At 47.1% G+C, this 20,704-nt stretch overlaps 1 protein-coding gene across 1 annotated transcript in view; it reads right to left on the bottom strand.

Moving 5' to 3' along the window:
• The window catches only part of DECR1 (2,4-dienoyl-CoA reductase 1), a 173,397-nt gene that overhangs the window by 56,664 nt on the left and 96,029 nt on the right, over positions 1-20,704 (bottom strand). The window lies entirely within an intron of this gene.

The following is a 20,704-nucleotide window of genomic DNA, read 5'->3' as shown; positions in this document are numbered from 1 at the left end:
ATTTTATAGCATGCACACCAGATTTTGTTCGGCCGAAAAGTCGCAGTCGGTTGTCGGAAGCATCATACTAACAAGCCGACAATCGGCCGTTGGCCGAATATTTACGCCCGACAATCGGTACGTGTGTACGGGCCTTTAGTGTCATTTCTGTCTGCCGCTTCCTTCCTATAAGAGAAAAAAGGTGACAGTGGAGGGCACAGCCTTTGACGGACAGCCTCAGCTCTGTTCCTGTGTGCTGTGGGAAGGGGGGGTCTGTCCCTTTCCTCCAATCAGCTCTCTGAGCTCTTTTCACTGAGCTCTGCAATGTGTCATTTTAGCTCTACGTTTTCCGAGAGAGATCGAGATCGAGAGATCGAGATATCGAGATCAAGAGAGAGAGATCGAGATCGAGATATCGAGATCAAGAGAGAGAGAGAGAGATCTCGAGATATCGAGAGATCGAGAGATCGAGATCACTTGAGAGAGAGAGAGAGAGAGAGAGAGAGAGAGATCGAGAGATCGAGAGAGATCGAGAGATCACTTGAGAGACAGAGAGATCAATTAAGAGAGAGATCAATTGAGAGAGAGAGAGAGAGAGAGAGAGAGAGAGAGAGAGAGAGAGAGATAGAGAGAGAGGGATCGAGAGAGAGAGGGATCGAGAGAGAGAGATAGAGAGAGAGAGATAGAGAGAGAGAGATAGAGAGAGAGAGATAGAGAGAGAGAGAGGGATCGAGAGAGAGAGAGAGAGAGAGATAGAGAGATAGAGAGATAGAGAGAGAGAGAGAGAGAGATAGAGTAGAGAGAGAAAGAAAAGGGGGGGTGTCACGTGACCGTCACAATATATGAAAGAAATAAAGGTACAAAGGAACATTTTGGAACGTTTAGAAGGATACAGATTGATTTATATTGCTCATTACATGCGAGTAATACGTTTTAGGCTCCGTTTCCACTAGTGCGACTCGTCATGGGACTTTGGACACAAAGTCGAATGGCAAGTCAAAAACCATTGATTTCAATTACATACGTTTCCATCTATGCAACTTTGAAAATCAGGGACTTTGAAAAGGTTCTTGCATTACTTTGATGCAACTGTTGATGCCACTTTGATCCAGAGAGTGTAAAGTTGGCTCAAAGCTGCACTCAAAGTCGCTCTCTAAATCGCACAATTTTAGAGTCGCACTAGTGGAAACGTAGCCACTAGTGCGACTTTAAGTGCAGCTTTGATCCAACTACACTCTCTGGATCAAAGTGGCATCAAAAGTTGCATCAAAGTAGTGCAGATACCTTTTCAAGGTCTCTTGATTTTCAAAGTCACATAAATGGCAATGGGTGCCATTGAAATCAATGGGCTGTGACTGGTGATGCGACTGTGTCCAAAGTTGCATGACAAGTCGCACTAGTGGAATCGGAGCTTTAGTCTCCGTTTCCACTACTGCGATTTAGAGTGCGACCTTGATGCAACAGGAATCCAACTTTACACTCTCTCGATCAAAGTCACATCAAAAGTTGCATCAAAGTAGTGCAGAAACCTTTTCAAAGTCGCATAGATGGGAATGAGTGTTATTGATTAGTTGCACTAATGGAAACGTAGACTTAGTATGATTGTCTATACTATGATCATTGTAGACTGTGAGCTGAGACCCCAGAGCACTTCCAGCCCTCCCCCATGTCCAGCTTCCTTCTCTTATGCTAGTCTTCATTCAAAGCCCAGCACAGCTATACTGTATATGTGCACTGCACCACCTCCCCGTGTACTGTGTGGATGGCTCTTTTTTTATTTCTTCATTTTTTCATGAATTAGGATGTACAATACATCCTTACTGATGAGTAAACACTGGGCAGGAACCTATGATCAGCTCCTCCCATTCTGTACACGCCCACTGGCTACACAGGAACAGTGTCCCTCTCTGGAAGTTATGTCACTAGCTTTCAGTAACCACACCCACTTGCACTCAGCAGAAAGAGGGATTGAAGTCATGTGACAGCACTGAAAACTGCAAAATAAAAAAAAAAGGTAGAAAAACTGGGATTTTTCTTCATTTTGACACATAAGGCTGAACTCCGCTCACATTAATGATTGCAGGAGAGAATTTAACCACTCCTGGACCGGAAGGATTTGGCCCCTTAATGACCAGGCCATTTTTTGCGATTCAGCACTGCGTTACTTTAATGAACAATTGCGCGGTCGTGTGACACTGTACCTAAAAAAAACGGATGTCCCTTTTTTCCCAAACTTTTTTTTTTATGGTATTTGATCACCTCTGCAATTTTTATTTTTTTGCGCTATAAACAAAAAAAAAAAACAACATTTTTGACATTCTGCAATATAACATTCTCAAAAAAAAAAAAAAAAAATTGAAATCAAAATTTAACATTTTAGGCCAATTTGTTTTCTGCTACATATTTTTGGTTAAAAAAAAAAAAAAAAACTTAATAGGCGTATTTTGATTGGTTTGCGCAAAAGTTATCGCGTCTACAAACTAGGAGAAAGATTTACTGTATGTCATTTTTGTTTTGTTTTTTTTATTCGTAATGGCGGCGATCTGCGATTGTTAGCGGGACTGCGACATTGCAGCGGACAGATCAGACCCCTAACTGACATTTTTGACACTTTTTGGGGGACCAGTGACATTACTACAGTAAATCAGTGCTAAAAATATGCACTGTTACTGTAATGACACTGGCAGGGAAGGGGTTAACACTGTGGGTGATCAAGGGGTTAAATGTGAGCCTAGGGGAGTGATTCTAACTGTAGGGGGGGGGGGCTTGTGAAATTATCACAGAGACCTGTGATCCTATATAGAAGGATCACAGGAGCTCTGTGTTTATTCCAGAGAGAGAAGAACGGTCAGCGATCGCAGGTGTCAAGCAGCAATTGGAGCCGCTTGCCCCGTGCATCAGAGTACCCGCTGATGTTGGTGCGCGCTCGCCCCCTAGCTGCAGGCACGCTTATACCTATGTCGGTTTGCGCAAGAGGGGCTGCCTGCTGCAGTATAACTGCGGTGGGCGGTCCTTAAGTGGTTAAGGTATTAGGCTTTACTTCTGCTTTCATGGCTCCGATTGTTAGTTATTGTACAAATATCTGATTTGTCTAATATTTGGATACAGCACACATTTAGGGGCATTTACATTTTTCCATGGAGGAGATAGAACTATACATTTTTTATAGCACACTGAAAATTCTATGAAAGTTATAGTAAGCATTTCTGATGCTTGTAGATCCTCATTACTTGGGAAATAAAGTGGATCTGAATTCAGAAAGCCACGATTTACCAAGTTATAGAAAACTTCTATTTAATAGTGCTTAAAAGTGTTTGTCCTGTGGCCTTCCTTTAAGGTGTAAATAGCAGCACAGTGCTTGTACTGTGCAATTCTTCTCTTCATAACTGGTATTAAACCTGGTTAATCCTGCCAGTTCTTGAGTCCCCCTGCCTCTGCTGATCACAATAATCTAGGCTGCTGAGCCCTAACTACCGTGGTCAGGTTGCGTGTCTTCGTCATCCTCAGCCCTGCTCTGACAGTCTATCCCCCTCCCTCCCTGTCTGCATGAGAGAGTTTCCTCCTAGCCCCTGCACCCTCTATTCTGCTGCATAATGCAATGTACAGCATGTAATGCAGATATCCAGCCATTACCAAAACTGTATGTGTTTGTTAGATATGAAAAGGATAAAAATGGATTTTTGTAAAATCTTACCGTAAAATCCTTTTCTCTTAAGCTCATTGACAGACGTAGTCCTCGTTGATTAACAACAACTCGGGTTATACTGCCCTCTACAGGAGTAGGACTAGACAGGAAAGAAAACGTTCTGGCCACACCCTAGGGGCAGTCCCAGAGGGTATATCCTCTCACTTCCTGCTACAGCAAATCAGTTATGTCACAAAGCAGTGTTTAGAGAATTTAACCCAAACCAACTCAAAAACAGAGGGTACTACGTCCGTCAATGAGCTTAAGAGAAAAGGATTTTACGGTAAGATTTTACAAAAATCCATTTTTCTCTGTTGCTCATTGACAGACGTAGTCCTCGTTGATTAATAACAACTCGGGACATCCCAAAGCAGTGCCACAAATGAGGGGTGGGATAACAGAAATCAAAATCCAGAAGGCCCAACCGGAGCCAACCAGAAGCATCAAGGACTCATCGAGCAAAAAGATGAGACCCAAGTGAAAAAACCCAACAAACCCTCGAGGTAGACCAACGGTCTCCTCAAATTGCGGCCTGGAAAACCTTGCGGCCAAATGAGGCATCTGACGATGCCATCACATCAACTTTATAAAATTTTGTAAAGGTATGAACCGACGATCAAGTAATCGCCTTGAAAACCTGGACCCCTGACGCCTGATGGCGGTAGGCCCAGGAAGTACTGAGCGCCCGAATAGAGTGCGCCTTAACAGGGAACGGAGTATTCCGACCCTTACATAGAATAAGCCTGTACCACCGTCTGTCTAATCCATTTGGAGATAGTCGCGGCAGACGCAGGCAACCCCTTTCTGGGGCCATCCGTGATCCCAAAAAGTGAATCCGTTTTACGGAACGATTCCGTAGTCTTCAGGTATACCCTGATTGCCCGAACTACATCCAAGAAATGCAACGCACATTCCTGAGGATGATTGGGCTTAGGACACAAGGAAGGTAGCACAATATCTTCATTCAGATGAAAATCTGAAACCACCCTAGGAAGAAAGAATGGCGTCGGATGAAGAACTACCTTATCCCTATGAACCACTAGGTATGGGGAATGGCATGATAATGCAGCCAGTTCTGACACCCTGCGTGCAGAAGTGATAGCCACCAAGAAGGCCACCTTCTGGGATAATGTAAGCAAGGGAATCTCCCTGATCTTTTAAAAGGGAGGTTTCTGCAGAACCGACAAAACCAAATTAAGATCCCAGGGCGGTAAGGGCGCGCGCACTGGCGGAGCTAAGTGCCGCACCCCCTGGATGAAATTCCGCACCAAGGAATGAGTAGCCAGCGGCTTCTGAAGAAGATTGCTAATGCTGAAAACCTGACCCTTGATAGTGCTCAAGGATAGTTTCTGCTCAACCCCCTTTTGCAGAAAAGCCAAAATTCGGGTCACCAAATAGGTACGTGGGGGAAATCCCAACGATTCACACCACGCAATATAAGTCCTACTTTAATTAGAGTAGGAATAACTGAAGCGGACAACCCCTTGTCCTTCAGAACCTGGGTCTCAATGGCCAGGCCATTAAAACCAGCGACTGTAAAGCACGATGGAAGATCGGTCCTTGAGACCGCAGATCCTCCCTGAGAAGAAGTCTCCAAGGAGCGTCTGCGACTAGCCTGCCCAAGTCGGTGTACCCGGCTTGACGAGGCCAGCTCGGAATTACCAGGATAACTGGAGTTCCCTCCACCTCTATCCTGCGGAGAAATCTCAGCAGTTACTTGAGAGGGGGGGGAAGACATACAGTGGCTGATACTTCCCCTACGGGGCGCTCAGCGCGTCTGCTGCGTCCGCTAGAGGATCGCGGGCGCGAGCCCTGTTGAGCCAACCTGCCAACAGATCCATATCCGGGGTGGCCCAATGAAGGGACAGCTGGTGAAATACCTCTGGATGAAGAGACTATTCCTCTTGATCCAGAATCTGACGGCTGAAATAATCTGCCTGTCCACCCCCGTGATAAATATCGCGGAGAGAACTGGAACAACTGTTCCCCCAATAAAGAATGTTGGCCACTTCTATGGCCGCCAGGGCACTCTTGGTGCCCCTTGGTGATTGACATAAGTCATGACCGTGGCATAGTCCGATTGGATCCGAACCGGACTGCCCTGGAGCTGCTCGGTCCAGTAAATCAGACAAAGTCTGATCGCTCTCAGTTCCAACACCTTTATCGGTAACCTGGAATTTATCAGAAGAAATGACTTCCCCTGGCTGAGCATCGGAGACCGAAGCCACCAGACCAGAGCCTCCCTGGTCTGCTCGCTCAATCGGATCAGATTGTCCAGGGAATCGGGATTCCGATTTCATATGAGAAGAATCTCCTCTTTGGAGAATTTGGGTATGAGACTGGGCAAACGGTACTGCCTCTAAGGAGGCGACCATCAATCCCAGCCAGTTGACAGACAGCAACATCCGAATCATCGACTGAATCTTCTGGAGTTTCTCCGCCTGGAGAAACTCTTGCCAAGGATGTATCCAAAATTAGTCCCAGATAGTTCAGTCTCCTGGTGGGAACCAGGGATGATCTTTGGGAAAAGCAAAGAAAACGCTGATGTCCTGCAAAGATGGGGATATGAAGATAGGCATCCTAAATGTCTATGGACGCCAGGAAATCCCCCTGATGCAGGGAGGCCCCACTGTATGGATGGACTCCATCTCTTCCAAGACCAGAATTGGACGCACCTAGCCCTTTTTCCTGGGCATTGTGAACAGGTTAGACTCATAGGTGTGCGCAGCCTATTGCATTAGGATGTGCACCCCAAAGTTTAAATACACATGCATGTGTTTGCCTACATGTACATGGCCCCGATACATTATACTCCCTGCTGGCAAAGTGAAATAGAAGTGTGTGGCACTTCTCTTATGGCAGAGCAGGTCCGAGGGAGATCTTTCCCATCTCCTCACTGGCAAACAGAGCGATAATGCTAATGTGCCCTAGGTGATTAGGGTGTGCCCGGGCACACCCTGTGCGCACGCCTATGGTTCGACTAGAACTCTTCCAAGGAATGAGAACTACCACTGCTTGTTGCATCAAGCTGTTCCCCGCAAAGCTTTTTAAGCGACCCGGGGATGTCGAATATTGGAAGGGAAGAATCGCACCGGTGGAAGTGATCGAAACTCGATCTTGTATCCCGACCATATGACCTTGCGAACCCCTTTATCCGGGATTCTGGAAAGCCCTGGATCCGAAAACCGGTGAAGACGTCACCCCACCCTAGAGATGGGTGGGGCCCATTCTGTCAATCCAACGAGATAACAGTGGCTTTATTTAGTCTGGAAATCGGTGAGTCCACTATTGGTGGTACCGTCCATCTTTGTAATGAGGGATTCCTCAAAATGATAGCGCCTAGCAATGCGTTTGGAAATAGCAGGGGCTCGTTTACGGAAGACCCCATTTGGGCAAGGGAAACCCTTCACCATTTTGGTAGGTTTGCTAGTACCAAAAAAGGAATATGAGTCTCAGCTACCTCTGCCGGTGTAACCTCAAGATTCAAGGTTTCCCGGCGATGACCAGCTCAGAATCCGTATCTGAAGTATCAGATGACATAGGGGTAGGCGGGGGTCGCTTTTCTTGACCCCCGTCCCTGACAGGCTACCTCCACCCAGGATACCAAAGACTCCAAAACTGCTGATAATGCATCATCACAAGTGGGGTACTGGAGGGTCCTGCGGCCACCCCGAGGGGATCAGGTGGGGATACATGAGTGGCAGGGTTCCTGTAACAAGACACTTGCCAGCAAACACAAAAAAATTAATTGCAAGAAAAAAAACTTTTTTTTTTTTTTTTTTTTAAACTTAGTCCCCTCAGAAAGAGAGAGAGAGACCCAAGGCTCACCTGATGCACAGAAGTTTCTTATCAACCTGCTTCCAGCACTGTCTGTTACAGACAGGAAGTCTTTGGCTTGCTTTCCCTGGGCCAAGGAGGCGGCTCCGCCCCTTTACACGCCTTCCGGCGCCTCCCAATTACTCCACGAGGTGTTTGGTCACCTCAAACATGGCCGCCCCCATGCTGGAGACACGAGGCTACGCCAATATGGCGGCCTCGTGCGATCTGCAGGAAAATGGCGGCGGCCTGTGTAGGATAGCGGCGGCTTGCAAGTGGCCTGCGGGATGTGTGCATTCGGCCTGCGGAAGTGCCTCGGTCTGCGGGAGGCTGTGTGGCCTGTGGAAATGACCGGCTTTCTGGAGGGATGGCGATCTGTGGCTGCAGTAACTCAGGCATAGGCATCGGCCTGTGTACACACTAGACAGGTAGGATACCTCAATAGTAATGCCTTTTAGTAGTCTGCCACTGACTTCAGTCACCCTTACAGTCATATAGTGACTTTAGATAGTCAGCTCCCAAACCAAGCCTCCTGGTTTCTATTCACAAAAATCACACTCAAATTGGGGGATCTGTGACCTGTTATAGGATAGAGGGGAGACCCAGAAAACCGAGTGTCCGACCATCCCAGAGAGGGGCCCGCATCCACCAACAACCCGACAGGGGGAGAGGGGGAACATTCTACTCACCATACCGGAACCAGGCGGGCGCCAACTCCTGACAGAACCCCTCTCCACCGGGGTGGGGGGGCTGTCGACCAATACGGACGCCGTGACTCTGTTGGTCATTGGCGTCCAGGCGAGACGTTTAACTCGCAGGGTCAGTCCCCGTCCAGTGGGACTATGTCGCGGCCGACCCAGCGCGGAGCTATGGCCTGCACGCGCTCGTAGGCTGAACTGGGGTGACCACTGGATCTCAACATCCAGCCCGTCGCCCAGTTTCAGCGTACTTGCTTGAAGATCTCACAGGAACACTGGAGAAAAAAAGCTGTCTAAAAAAAGTATTTCTAAAAAAAAAATCTTGCCAGGACCGAAGATCCTAGCAAGGAATCTAGGTCCTTACTCCTAACTAGACAGAAAAAAACTGATTTGCTGTAGCAGGAAGTGAGAGGATATACCCTCGGGGACTGCCCCTAGGGTGTGGCCAGAACGTTTTCTTTCCTGTCTAGTCCTACTCCTGTAGAGGGCAGTATAACCCGAGTTGTTATTAATCAACGAGGACTACGTCTGTCAATGAGCGACAGAGAAATATCGTCTGACGCCGCAAGCTGTGTGGTCACATGATTCCTCTGTGCTGGCTGGCCTAGATCTATGGAGAGAAGCAGGAGGGACGGAGATTCCCTTTGCTGGCCAGCTGACGTCACAGGCAAATCTCAGCCCCTCCAGCTTTTCTCCATAGATCGAGGCCGGCCAGCACAGGGGATCACGTGACCACACAGCTGCAGTGTCAGATACAGTATTTATCCTTTTCATATCTAACACATACAGTTTTGGTAATGGCAGCATATCTGCATTACCTACAGTGTCTCACAAAAGTGAGTACGCCCCTCACATTTTTGTAAATATTTTATTAGACTGTTTCATGTGACACTTTGCTATAATGTAAAGTAGTGAGTGTACAGCTTCTATATAACAGTGTAAATTTGCTGTCCCCTCAAAATAACTCAACACAGCCATTAATGTCTAAACCACTGGCAACAAGAGTGCGCATGTGCCGGGGCAGGACATGCACTGACCCCGCTCTGCACACCCTGACCACTTCAAAGCATATAACCAGCCTTAAGGAGCAGGGGTGGACACCCCAGACAATGAGCACTTGACAGAAGAAGTTAGGATGAACCGGAGGGCCACGGGAACGGGCAAAAAAAAAAAAAAAAAAAAAAGCAGCCCATGCCGGTGCAGCCTCCTTCCACAGCACGCCTGTCTCCTCCTGGCGGCCAAGATGGCAGCGACCCGCAGCACAAGGCGGCCTTCCTCCAGCCCCACCATCTCACCTCCTTCTCATTCTGAGGAGGTAAGGGACCCCTTCTACACACAATCCCAGGAGACCTGCTCACAGTCCTCACATAGAGAGCCAAAGCACCGTTCTCCATACCAGGCCTCATCAGAGGGAGCAGTGTCCCCAGCATCCTCCCTAGATAGGCAGATGGCGGACATAGCTGAACTTGCCCAAAGCCAGGGCAGCTCTACAGTGTCCCCCCCCTGCACCGTACTCTGGGGATTCAATACTTATTGCCAGATTTTCAGCATTACTGCAACAAGAACTCTCTAAAGCCTGTGCATTACTGCTGACCTATAAGGGAACTTGGGGGGGACTAGACTATTGAATCTAAGATGGATGGCACTGTGAAAAGGGTTAATCAAAACAATAAACGGATTGTATCCCTGCAAGACCAACTGGATCAAGCTCAAGCTAAAATGGAAGACCTGGAGAACAGGTCTCACAGATACAACTTCAGGATAAGGGGACTTGAGTCGATCACAGAACTGGAACCGGCTATACACACGCTTATGACAGATCTCATCCCTGACATCTCACCGCATCACCTGGAACTCGACTGCTTCCACCGGGCCCTGACGGCTCCAAGACCTGATGGCCTGCCCAGGGATATCATTATGAAACCCCACTTCTACAGAATTAAAGAAAAAATGATGGCGGCTGCCCGCTTCCGGCAAGATCTCACTCTACTTGGCCACTCCATCCAAATCTTTGCGGACATTTCTCAAATGACTATACAAAAAAGGAGATCTCTGAAACCATTACCCACTCAATTAACCGCCAGATCAAATACAGATGGTCATACCCGTTCAGACTCTCCTTCACATTCAAGGGCAAGTCACACTCCTTCACAAGCTTCCACGATGGGGAGGAAGTCTTGCTGGGCCTGGGCATTATCACAAGGGAGGGCCCTTCATCCAGATCCGTTTGGTTGCCTTCAGTTTACGACGACACACGTTTCATCCCAGCGGAAATGGACTGCAACTGCATAGAAGATGAAGATGGCTGGGTTGCCCCATCTGTTACTTGCCGGGGTCTTCTGTTTTTTATTTCATCACCCTTTTTTCCTTTTTTGTTTTTTAAGTAGCTCAGTGTGGCGTTTCTTCAGTCTGAGACCCTCGTCATTGACTTTCTCCCCTCGCACTGGGCTGGCTAGGGTGAGGGGACCATTATTGGTATGGTGGCATTTGACCTCCAGGACAGTTCCACCTCGCTCCAACCAGAGAATGTATCTCATAGCTTGGAACAAAGCACTGCGGGATGTTCCCGTATGCCACTTACTGCGACCTCGCTCATGGCCGTAGGCGGGGAGCAACCTCGCAACAATTTCAGAGGCACTGGACCCCATAACCAGTCATGCTTATGTATTGTGCACATTATATTGGTGGATTCCTTGACTCCCCCCCCCCCCCCCCGCTAGTGACGGGGGGGGGGGGGGGTTGGGGAAATGCTTTTTCTTCTCATTTCTTTTCTCTTTCTTCCTTGTTCTTCTAGGTTCACGCACTCTCTGCAGTACGGTACTCATGCTCCCGAGCCCAAGGGTACAGCGGATGATGGCCCCCTGGAAGATTCAGGCGAGTACAACCTACCGAGCCACGATGACCCGTCCTTCTGCAAATAACTTAAAAATCCTTACACGTAATGTACAAGGCCTCAATGCTCCTACCAAGCGAACAAAGGCCTTCCAATACTACTATAAACAGGGTATAGATGTCCTCCTGTTACAGAAGACATTTTTACATGCACCTCTTCACCTAAATACCTTAGCGCCAAATACCCCACCTGATATAGGTCTAATAGTACAGACAAGAACAAGGGTGTAGCGATCTGTAAAGCCAAAAGGGTCCCATTCACCCCTAAAGGAGTAATTGGAGACAAGGAGGGCAGACACGTCTTAGTCCACGGCAAAATTAACGAACACAAGGTCACTTTATTTCTTACTACGCTCCTAATGTGGGACAATTGTACTTTTTCCATGACATGTTCGGGTGGTGATGCCGCATGCAACAGGACATGTCATCTTCGGGGGAGACAGTAATATTCCGCAATACCAAATAATGTATAAATCCAATTACTTGTGCGCCTCCCTCAAACATGTTCCCAAACAGGGTGTCAAGCTGGCGCACCTATTGCATTCCAATGGCCTGGTGGACGTTTGGATAAGCAACCACCCCACCCCAGTGTTTTAACACTTTTCCCATGCCCACAAAAAGTATGCTTGCATAGACCATCTCTATTTGCCTGATCATCCCTTCTTCAGTTTGTATTACAAACCCAGATAACCGTGACACCCTGGTCGGAGCACTCTCCCATAGTGATGACAGTTTCAGACTTGTGGACAAAACCCAAACCAGCAACTTGGGAGACTAAATGCCTCACTGCTGAATGACCCCATTGTCTTTAAGGAGGTTGAAAATCACCTGCGCCAATACTTTAACAACCCAAGCACTGACACCTCTCCTGCGAATGTATGGGCTGCGCACAAAGCGACGGTTCGGGGCAAGCTCATTCAAATTGCCTCCTGGAAAAAAAGGGAACGGGACATACTGCAGCAAGAGAGTGAACTGCGTGACTTATTGCAGGAACAGGGGAGAACCACGGGGGTGGACATATGGCACAAAATAGACGCCGCGCGAGGATCCCTTAATCTCAGTTTGACTACTAAGGCGAAAAAGTCAAATTTGGGTGTCCAGAAACCGATACTATACACTAGGCGACAAACCGCACACACTACTGGCTCGCAAACTGGTCCCAAGACAATATTTCCCGACGCTCCCGAAATTGAGGCACTGAACTGGGCACAATCCCCTAACTGATAGTTAACGAATTCTACAATTTTTATGCCAAACTATACTCCCAACCACAACCGCTTCAACATTCGCCATTTGAAGCATTCTTTCACAACATCCCCCTCCCTCAGCTCTCCTCTTCACACGCGGACATAATGGACAGAGTACTCCAAATCCGAGGTAATGTCTGCCATTAAAAGCCTCAACTCGGCTACAGCGCAACAAAAATAATTAGCGGAATGGAGGACATACGCTATGAGGAAAGATTACAAGCACTGAACTTATTCTCTCTGGAGAAGAGACGATTGAGGGGGGATATGATATCAATGTAGAAATATTGTACTAGCAACCCTAGCATATGGAAAAACCCATTCAGAGAAAGGAAATACAATAAGACATGTGGCCACTCACTAAAACTAGAGGAAAGGCGGTTTAACCTTAAAATATGCAGGGGGTTCTTCACTGTGAGAGCAGTAAGGATGTGGAATTTTCTTCCGCAAACAGTGGTATCAGCAGGGAGCATTGATAATTTCAAAAAACTATTAGATGGGCACCTTAAAGACCACAACATACAGGGGTATACAATGTACGGTTAGCAGCAAACACACACACACATCATAGGTTGAACTGGATGGACTGGTGTGTCTTTTCAACCTCACTAACTATGTAACTATGCCTTGACGGCTTCTCTGGCCACTATTATAAAAAATTCAAGGAGACCCTCACTACACACCTCTGTTCATACTTCAACTCAATTAGGGAAGGTGTCCCTATCCCTAAATACAAAAACACTTTTATACACGTCATACCCAAACCGGGTAAAGACCATGGCAAGTGCCTTAACTCTAATTGGGATGGGAGGGGTCAGAGGAAGGGCATGTTATTGTCTCTCGATCTGCACAAGGCGTTTGACTCCCTATCCTGGGAATACTTACTACTGAACTTGGTGAAGTATGGCTTTGGAAACAACTTTCACAATTAAACTTTAAATAGCGAAACCTATAGCGAGGCTGTCTGTTCAAGGCTATGGATCTGACTACCTTGCAATACGTAGGGGTACGCGCCAGGGGTGACCCCTGTTCCCGCTCTTATCTTGGCTCTAGAGCCACTAGCCATTAAGATTCGCCAAAATCCAAATATTCAGGGCATCCCCTGCGGCGATAGAGTGCATAAATGCGCTCTTTTCGCCGACGAGATCTTGATGTACCTCTCGAACCCACTGATATCCATCCCTAATCTACTCAGGGAGCTGGAGGAGTTCACCGCACTTTCTGGCCTGCGAGTGAATCATACCAAATCCCAGGCATTAAATTTGACCTTGGACAAGGCAACTGTAAACACTCTTTAAGGACAACTTTCCTTTTATTTGGCAGGAAAGGTCAATACCGTACCTCGGTATTCATCTCACGGCCTCCATAGACGCCCTCTACACACGAAATTACCCGTCCCTTTACAAAAAGTTGCAGGAGGAACTGAAAAGGGCTGTGCACAGGATATGCCTTCGCAATCTGACAGATTTGGAGTATTTTTACACAGAAGAGTGGGGAAATATAGACAATATGTGCCATGCTGATAGACACATACCCAAAAAGACTTAGTGCTGTAATAAAATCAAAAAGGTGCTTCAACAAAGTATTAAGTTTAAGGGTGTGCACACTTCTGCAACCATATTTTAGTTTTTTACTTCCCCCCCTACCTAAAAGATTTCAGTTTGTTGTCCAACTGAGTTGTGAAGTTTATAGGTTAAAAGGTGGAAAACGTTGAAATGATTTATCTTTGTCTCATTTTTTCACATCACAGAAACCTGACATTTTAACAGGGGTGTGTAGACTTTTTATATCCACTGTATAATCTGATTTGGATTGCTCTTCTGAAACTTTTTTTTTTTTTTTTTTTAAGTCATGTGAATGGCACAGCACCGAGCAGACTAACACTGTAGAGAACATACATCAGCAGAATAATAGAAGCTCCCCCCAAAGAGCTTTCCCTGCAGATACCAAAGAACAGGGAAAGATCATGTGATCACACAACAGCGCTGCAGGAATAAGGTTCCTGGATTAGAGGATAAAAAAAATAAAAATAGGGGCATGATATACATGATTTATGTGAACGAATTATGGCAATTAACACTTCTCTGTTTAATGCAGTAGAGCTCAACTTGATGCTAGTTTATAGATGAGCATAGAACGATGTCCTTATTTATGTAGTAATGATCCTTCACTGTACAGTTAGCAGGCTAAGAACTCGTCAGTTACTAAAAAGGTGACCATTTAGTCCAGCAAGGACCAGCCAAAAAGTTATCAGTGTGTGGTCTCCCTGTCTCAACTGAAGTAGATTACTGAGATGTCTTTGCCTAGGTTGACAATGTCACAATGGAACTCCTACTGTTTTAAATTCATGTGAAGAGATACATTTGTTTGCTCTTATTCAAATTTTCAAATGGTTTAGAAATGCTGATAAATAACGGTAGGTCCACTTTTAAGACACTTGGACAAATTAGGCTCCATCCTCTCACTTTCAGGGTACGTTCACACTAAACGCGGGTTTGAAATCATGCGAGTTCAGCTGAATTCTCACAATTTCAAACCTGCATTTTAGTGCGTGTTCGGGGGCCATTTCAATGACATCTGTGCGGATTCATGCACAGATGTCTATTTAAATCGCCCCCGAAGTCACAAAAAGTAGTGCAGGAACTACTTTTGGAAATCTGTGCAGTGCTGCAAAGTCGGCGTCGCACCAATTGGGCCAGTGCTGTTGTCGGCAATAGGCTGCGATTTGACATGCAAAATCGTGCCGATGTGAACGGGGGCTCAGTTAATTTGCTGTTTTATTGCACATGTGTTTTAATATAGCTAATATGCTGATCTATTCTGTCCTAAAATTTAACCCCCATTCCTTAGTGTCTTGGAAGTATAATGAGCACCCTCAGCGACTCCATACGGACACAGAAAAAGGATTTCATCAGTTTCTACTAAATTGTTAAGCTTTAGGCAGATTAGTATCTTCAACATACAAATTCACACCAAACTCAATTAGTACATAATACACTTCATAAGAAATGTCTAGAATGAGTTTGACATCCCTGTGGATAGATGATACATTTTTAGCGTTAATAATTTAAGGGAAAGCCTAGGGGAACTCCATTAGATTTGCTGCCTAATATAGTCCAGTGCCTGTTGTGACCCATTTACAAAACTTAATGGCACACTACAAAACCTCATAAAATATCTATAAATTATAACCTGCTCACATCATTTTCAGTAAAGGTATGCAAATGCACACTTCCTGTCCTGTTGTAAAAGGGTGTCAAAAATGAAACAAAATTTGGCTGTTTAGATACAATGGCAAAAACTAAGAGCACCCTACAATGTAAAAGTGCCCTCTAGTGACTAAAAGACACTGCTCAAAAAAAATGAAAGGAACACTTTGAAAACACATCAGATCTCAATGGGGAAAATATCATGCTGGATATTTATACTGATATGGACTGGGTAATGTGTTAGGAAGGAAAGGATGCCACATCGTTTGATGGAGATGAAAATGATCAACCTACAGAGGGCTGAATTTTAAACCTTGAAAACCAAAGTTAAAAAAAAATGTTGCAGCAAGCTAGTCCACTTTTATGAAATTTCATTGCAGCGACTCCAAATGGTACTCAGTAGTTTGTATGGCCCCCACGTGCTTGTATGCATGCCTGACAATGTCGGAACATGCTCCTAATGAGACAGATAGTGTCCTGGAGCATTTCCTCCCAGATCTGGACCAGGGCATCACTGAGCTCCTGAACAGACATAGGGGCAACCTGGCGGTGTCGGATGAACAAAAAAAAAAAAAAAAATGTACCGGAGGTGTTCTATCAGATTTAGGTCAGGCGAGCTTAGGGGCCGTCCAATGGTATCAATTCCTTCATCCTCCAGGAACTGGCTGCATACTCTCGCCAAATGAGGCCGGGCATTGTCGTGCACCAGGAGGAACCGAGGACGCACTTCACCAGTGTAGGGTCTGACAATGAGTCCAAGGTTTTCATCCTGATACCTTTTGGCAGCCAGGGTGCCATTGTCTAGCCTGTAGAGGTCTGTTTGTCCTTCCATGGATATGCCAACCCAGACCATCACTGACCCACCACCAAACTTGTCATGCTGAAGGATGTTACAGGCAGCATAACGTTTCCACTACTTCTTCAGACCCTTTCACGTTTGTCACATGTGCTCAGGGTGAACCCTGCTCACATTTGTGAAAAGCACAGGGTGTCAGTGGCCGACCTGCCAATTTTGGCGTTCAATGGCAAATGCTAATCACACTCCACGGTGCGGGGCAGTTAGCACAGGGCCCACTAGAGGATGTCAGGCCCACAGGCCACCCTTCCTGTGCTTATTTGCTACCCTGATCCACAGTTGCATCTCTTCAAAAGAAACAAAAAACTTTTATGTAGCACCCTTGTCATAAGCAGGGTTGCTGGTAAAATTTAGTTTGCTGGGCAGTAACTAGCTTGGCTGATTTATAGCACTGTGGTATATTGGACTTCCTCTTAATCTGGGTTTGGCTGTAGTTCTCCCTTCTGTCAGTAGGTGGCACTGTTGCCTCTGACAGAGTGAGTAATACAGTTAAAACAGGCTATGAATATTTATGTCTCTCTTAGCCAATTACATGGCACCTGGTGCATGCTGGGAGAGACTTTATCTGGGGGAAGTCCAATGATCGTTCTCTTGCCACCCGGACCCCCTCTGGGGTGGGTGTGTGCCACTATGCTACTGCTGGGTAGGCCTGAAGCCTGGGGCCTAGCCACATGCCTGAGACTCTGCGGAGGAGAGCCAGTGTTCTGTATGGAAGTGAGCATTCACAGAGCTCCAACAACCTTTTGTGAGTTACCTGCCTTTTTGATATAGAAGACGCTGTCCAGCCAGTACAGAATGCTGAAAGATTGGACCCAGGGGAGAGGAGTTGCCTCCCAGATCAATCTGAAGCTTCACAGATTTTTGAAAGGGACTGAATCCAGGGGAGAGGAGTTGCCTCCCAGGTCAGTCTGAACCTCAAGGTCTGTTTTCCTGTACCACTGTCCAAGTGCCTGACATTTTTGTAAACGGGGTCTGCCAATTTGACTGTTTTCTAAGTGTGTCCTGTGCCCTACCCCTCTCTCCCTTATCTTATTTTTGTCCTGTTGAGAAGAAATAAAGCTCTTCTGTTGTTCAAGCATGAAAGTGACTGGCGCCCATTGTTTCTTTACTTGTTCATTACCCACCATGCCTAACAATCCACACCCAAAGGAGGTATGTAGGCCCTCTCTGCCTCTGAGGGTCACCACAAGGCCCTAGGAGGTTTGGGGGGTCCGCCCGTTTGGGGCCCCATGTTGGGTGCCAGATGTTGAGCGCCTTATCTTTTTCATCAATGGAGTACAGCCTAAATAAAAAATGGCCAAAATATATATATACATATACACACACATATACATACATACACACACACTTTCAGATATAAATCCACATCCCATCTATGGTTAAGGTAATCTGAGAATCCAGTAGACCTCACGCTCTAATAAACTACAGTATCTATCCCCACTACAGCAAATTTGTCAAGCCCTGACTTAAGTGTAGGTGTGCGACAACTGGAGAAAAGAACACCATTGGATAAAACATTATAAGGTTTTATCAGAATACAGAATAGAGAGGTTCCGCTTTAGGATGTTAGTGACTTGATGATATTCAACTGAGTATTGGTGTGACAAAAGTAACAGGCTGTTTGGAGCTCGTGTCTCCTCAAATTGCTAGGTTTGGATCTAACAGTATGAGCGTTGGATAATAAATCAGCTCGCTGTTTGGCAGCTGCAACCTCAAAACCTCTCTGGATGGACCACTGAGGGATAACCTCTACATTCAAGCCTGTTCCTAATAACTTAACTATGCTGTATGAATGGCACACATACAGTGGGGTCTTTTTAAATTTGATTGCAAAAGGGGATAATATGCTTTAAGTTTAATTTCAAAACTGCTTAGAGCCCTTCCTCAGGGATTATACAATGCCTAACAAGATGTGCATAATGTTTAACAGTCCTGCATGGCAGTTCACAAAAAGGTTGCCCAATATTAACAGGTGTATCAGTTCTCTTGGTTTTGTTCAAATAGTATCACAGGGACAGGTGATCATCAGTGATTAGGAAAATCATGGATTTGCAAGGAAAATGATTGGAATCCAATTGTTTTGTTTACTTGGTTCAGTGGACTAGAAAAAACATTCTCAAGAACTGGGCTATTACTAAAACTAAAGCGCTGGATAAAAGCCAATTCCATCAGCAGAATGCTATGACGACATCTAAGGATTTCCAATTTGGTTTGCATAACCTCACTTGCCTCATTCGCTTCCTCTCCCCATACCACTGAAACATAAAATGCCCTGCACACCGTGGCCATTATTAGGCCTTGAAAATATCAGCTTCAAATGATTTATGTTTGGGGATTGTTCACACTGTTGCCCCACACCGCACTACCATGAGTTACAGTGCACTACATTACAACATGCAGCAGGCACTGTTTAAGATCCACTAAGGTGCTTTTGCCAACCCAATAAAATGAATGGGCTACTTTGCACACTAACACACATGCATTAAATGCGCTGCAACAGATAACTCTGATGTTAACAGACCTTAAGGCCGACATGTTGCTGCAGAATGCGAGAGAGAGAGAGAGAGAGAGAGAGAGAGAGAGGGAGAAGGAGAAGGAGGGAGGGAGGGATGAGAAGGAGAAGGAGGGAGGGAGGGATGAGAAGGAGAAGGAGGGAGGGAGGGATGAGAAGGAGAGGGAGGAGGGAGCGATGAGAAGGAGAAGGAGAAGGAGGGGGGGGATGAGAAGGAGAGGGAGAAGGAGGGGGGGATGAGAAGGAGAGGGAGAAGGAGGGAGGGAGGGATGAGAAGGAGAAGGAGGGGGGGGATGAAAAGGAGAAGGAGGGGGGGGGATGAGAAGGAGAAGGAGGGGGGGATGAGAAGGAGAAGGAGGGGGGGATGAGAAGGAGAGGGAGAAGGAGGGAGGGAGGGATGAGAAGGAGAAGGAGGGGGGGATGAAAAGGAGAAGGAGGGGGGGGATGAGAAGGAGAAGGAGGGGGGGATGAAAAGGAGAAGGAGGGGGGGGATGAGAAGGAGAAGGAGGGGGGGATGAAAAGGAGAAGGAGGGGGGGGATGAGAAGGAGAAGGAGGGGGGGATGAAAAGGAGAAGGAGGGGGGGGATGAGAAGGAGAAGAGGGGGGGGATGAGAAGGAGAAGAGGGGGGGGATGAGAAGGAGGGGGGGGGATGAGAAGGAGGGGGGGGATGAGAAGGAGGGGGGGGATGAGAAGGAGGGGGGGATGAGAAGGAGGGGGGGGGTGAGAAGGAGGGGGGGGATGAGAAGGAGGGGGGGGATGAGAAGGAGGGGGGGGATGAGAAGGAGGGGGGGATGAGAAGGAGGGGGGGGATGAGAAGGAGGGGGGATGAGAAGGAGGGGGGATGAGAAGGAGAAGGAGGGGGGGGATGAGAAGGAGAAGGAGGGGGGATGAGAAGGAGAAGGAGGGGGGGGGATGAGAAGGAGGGGGGATGAGAAGGAGAAGGAGGGGGGGGGGATGAGAAGGAGAAGGAGGGGGGGGATGAGAAGGAGAAGGGGATGAGGGGGGGATGAGAAGGAGAGGGATTAGGAGGGGGGATGAGAAGGAGAGGGAGAAGGAGGGGGGGGTGAGAAGGAGAGGGAGAAGGAGGGGGGGTGAGAAGGAGAGGGAGAAGGAGGGGGGGGATGAGAAGGAGAGGGAGAAGGAGGGGGGGGGATGAGAAGGAGAAGGAGGGGGGGGGATGAGAAGGAGAAGGAGGGGGGGGATGAGAAGGAGAAGGAGGGGGGGATGAGAAGGAGAAGGAGGGGGGGGATGAGAAGGAGAAGGAGGGGGGGATGAGAAGGAGAAGGAGGGGGGGATGAGAAGGAGAAGGAGGGAGGGATGAGAAGGAGAAGGAGGGAGGGATGAGAAGGAGAAGGAGGGAGGGATGAGAAGGAGGGAGGGATAAGAAGGAGAAGGGGGGAGGGAGAGAGAAGGAGAAGGGGGGAGAGAGAGAGAAGGAGAAGGGGGGAGAGAGAGAGAAGGAGAAGGGGGGAGAGAGAGAGAAGGAGAAGGGGGGAGAAGGGAAGAAGAAGGAGGGAGGAAGAAGGAGGGAGTGAGTGGGAGGAGGGAGGGAGTGAGTGAGAGAGGGAGTGAGGGGAGGGGGGCGGAAGAGAAAGAGAAACAGAGAAAGAGAGAAGAGAAGGCAGGTGTTCTAATATATCTCTACTCTAGCCAAAGCTAAAAAAAAAGTAAAAATAAAAAAAGGGGTTTCTTCTTTCAGCCAGTGGGCTGAACGGAAAAAAAAAAATTAAAAAGGGATTTGTCCATTGATTCATTGTATCCCAGACAACAGTTTCCAGGCCTGTAATGTTGCTCAGCTTAGTGTGTGCA

This window comes from Pelophylax lessonae (genome assembly GCF_965119305.1).
Source record: "Pelophylax lessonae genome assembly, chromosome: 5".
NCBI classification, from domain to species: Eukaryota; Metazoa; Chordata; class Amphibia; order Anura; family Ranidae; genus Pelophylax; species Pelophylax lessonae.
This window is presented reverse-complemented; position numbering and strand designations above follow the sequence as displayed.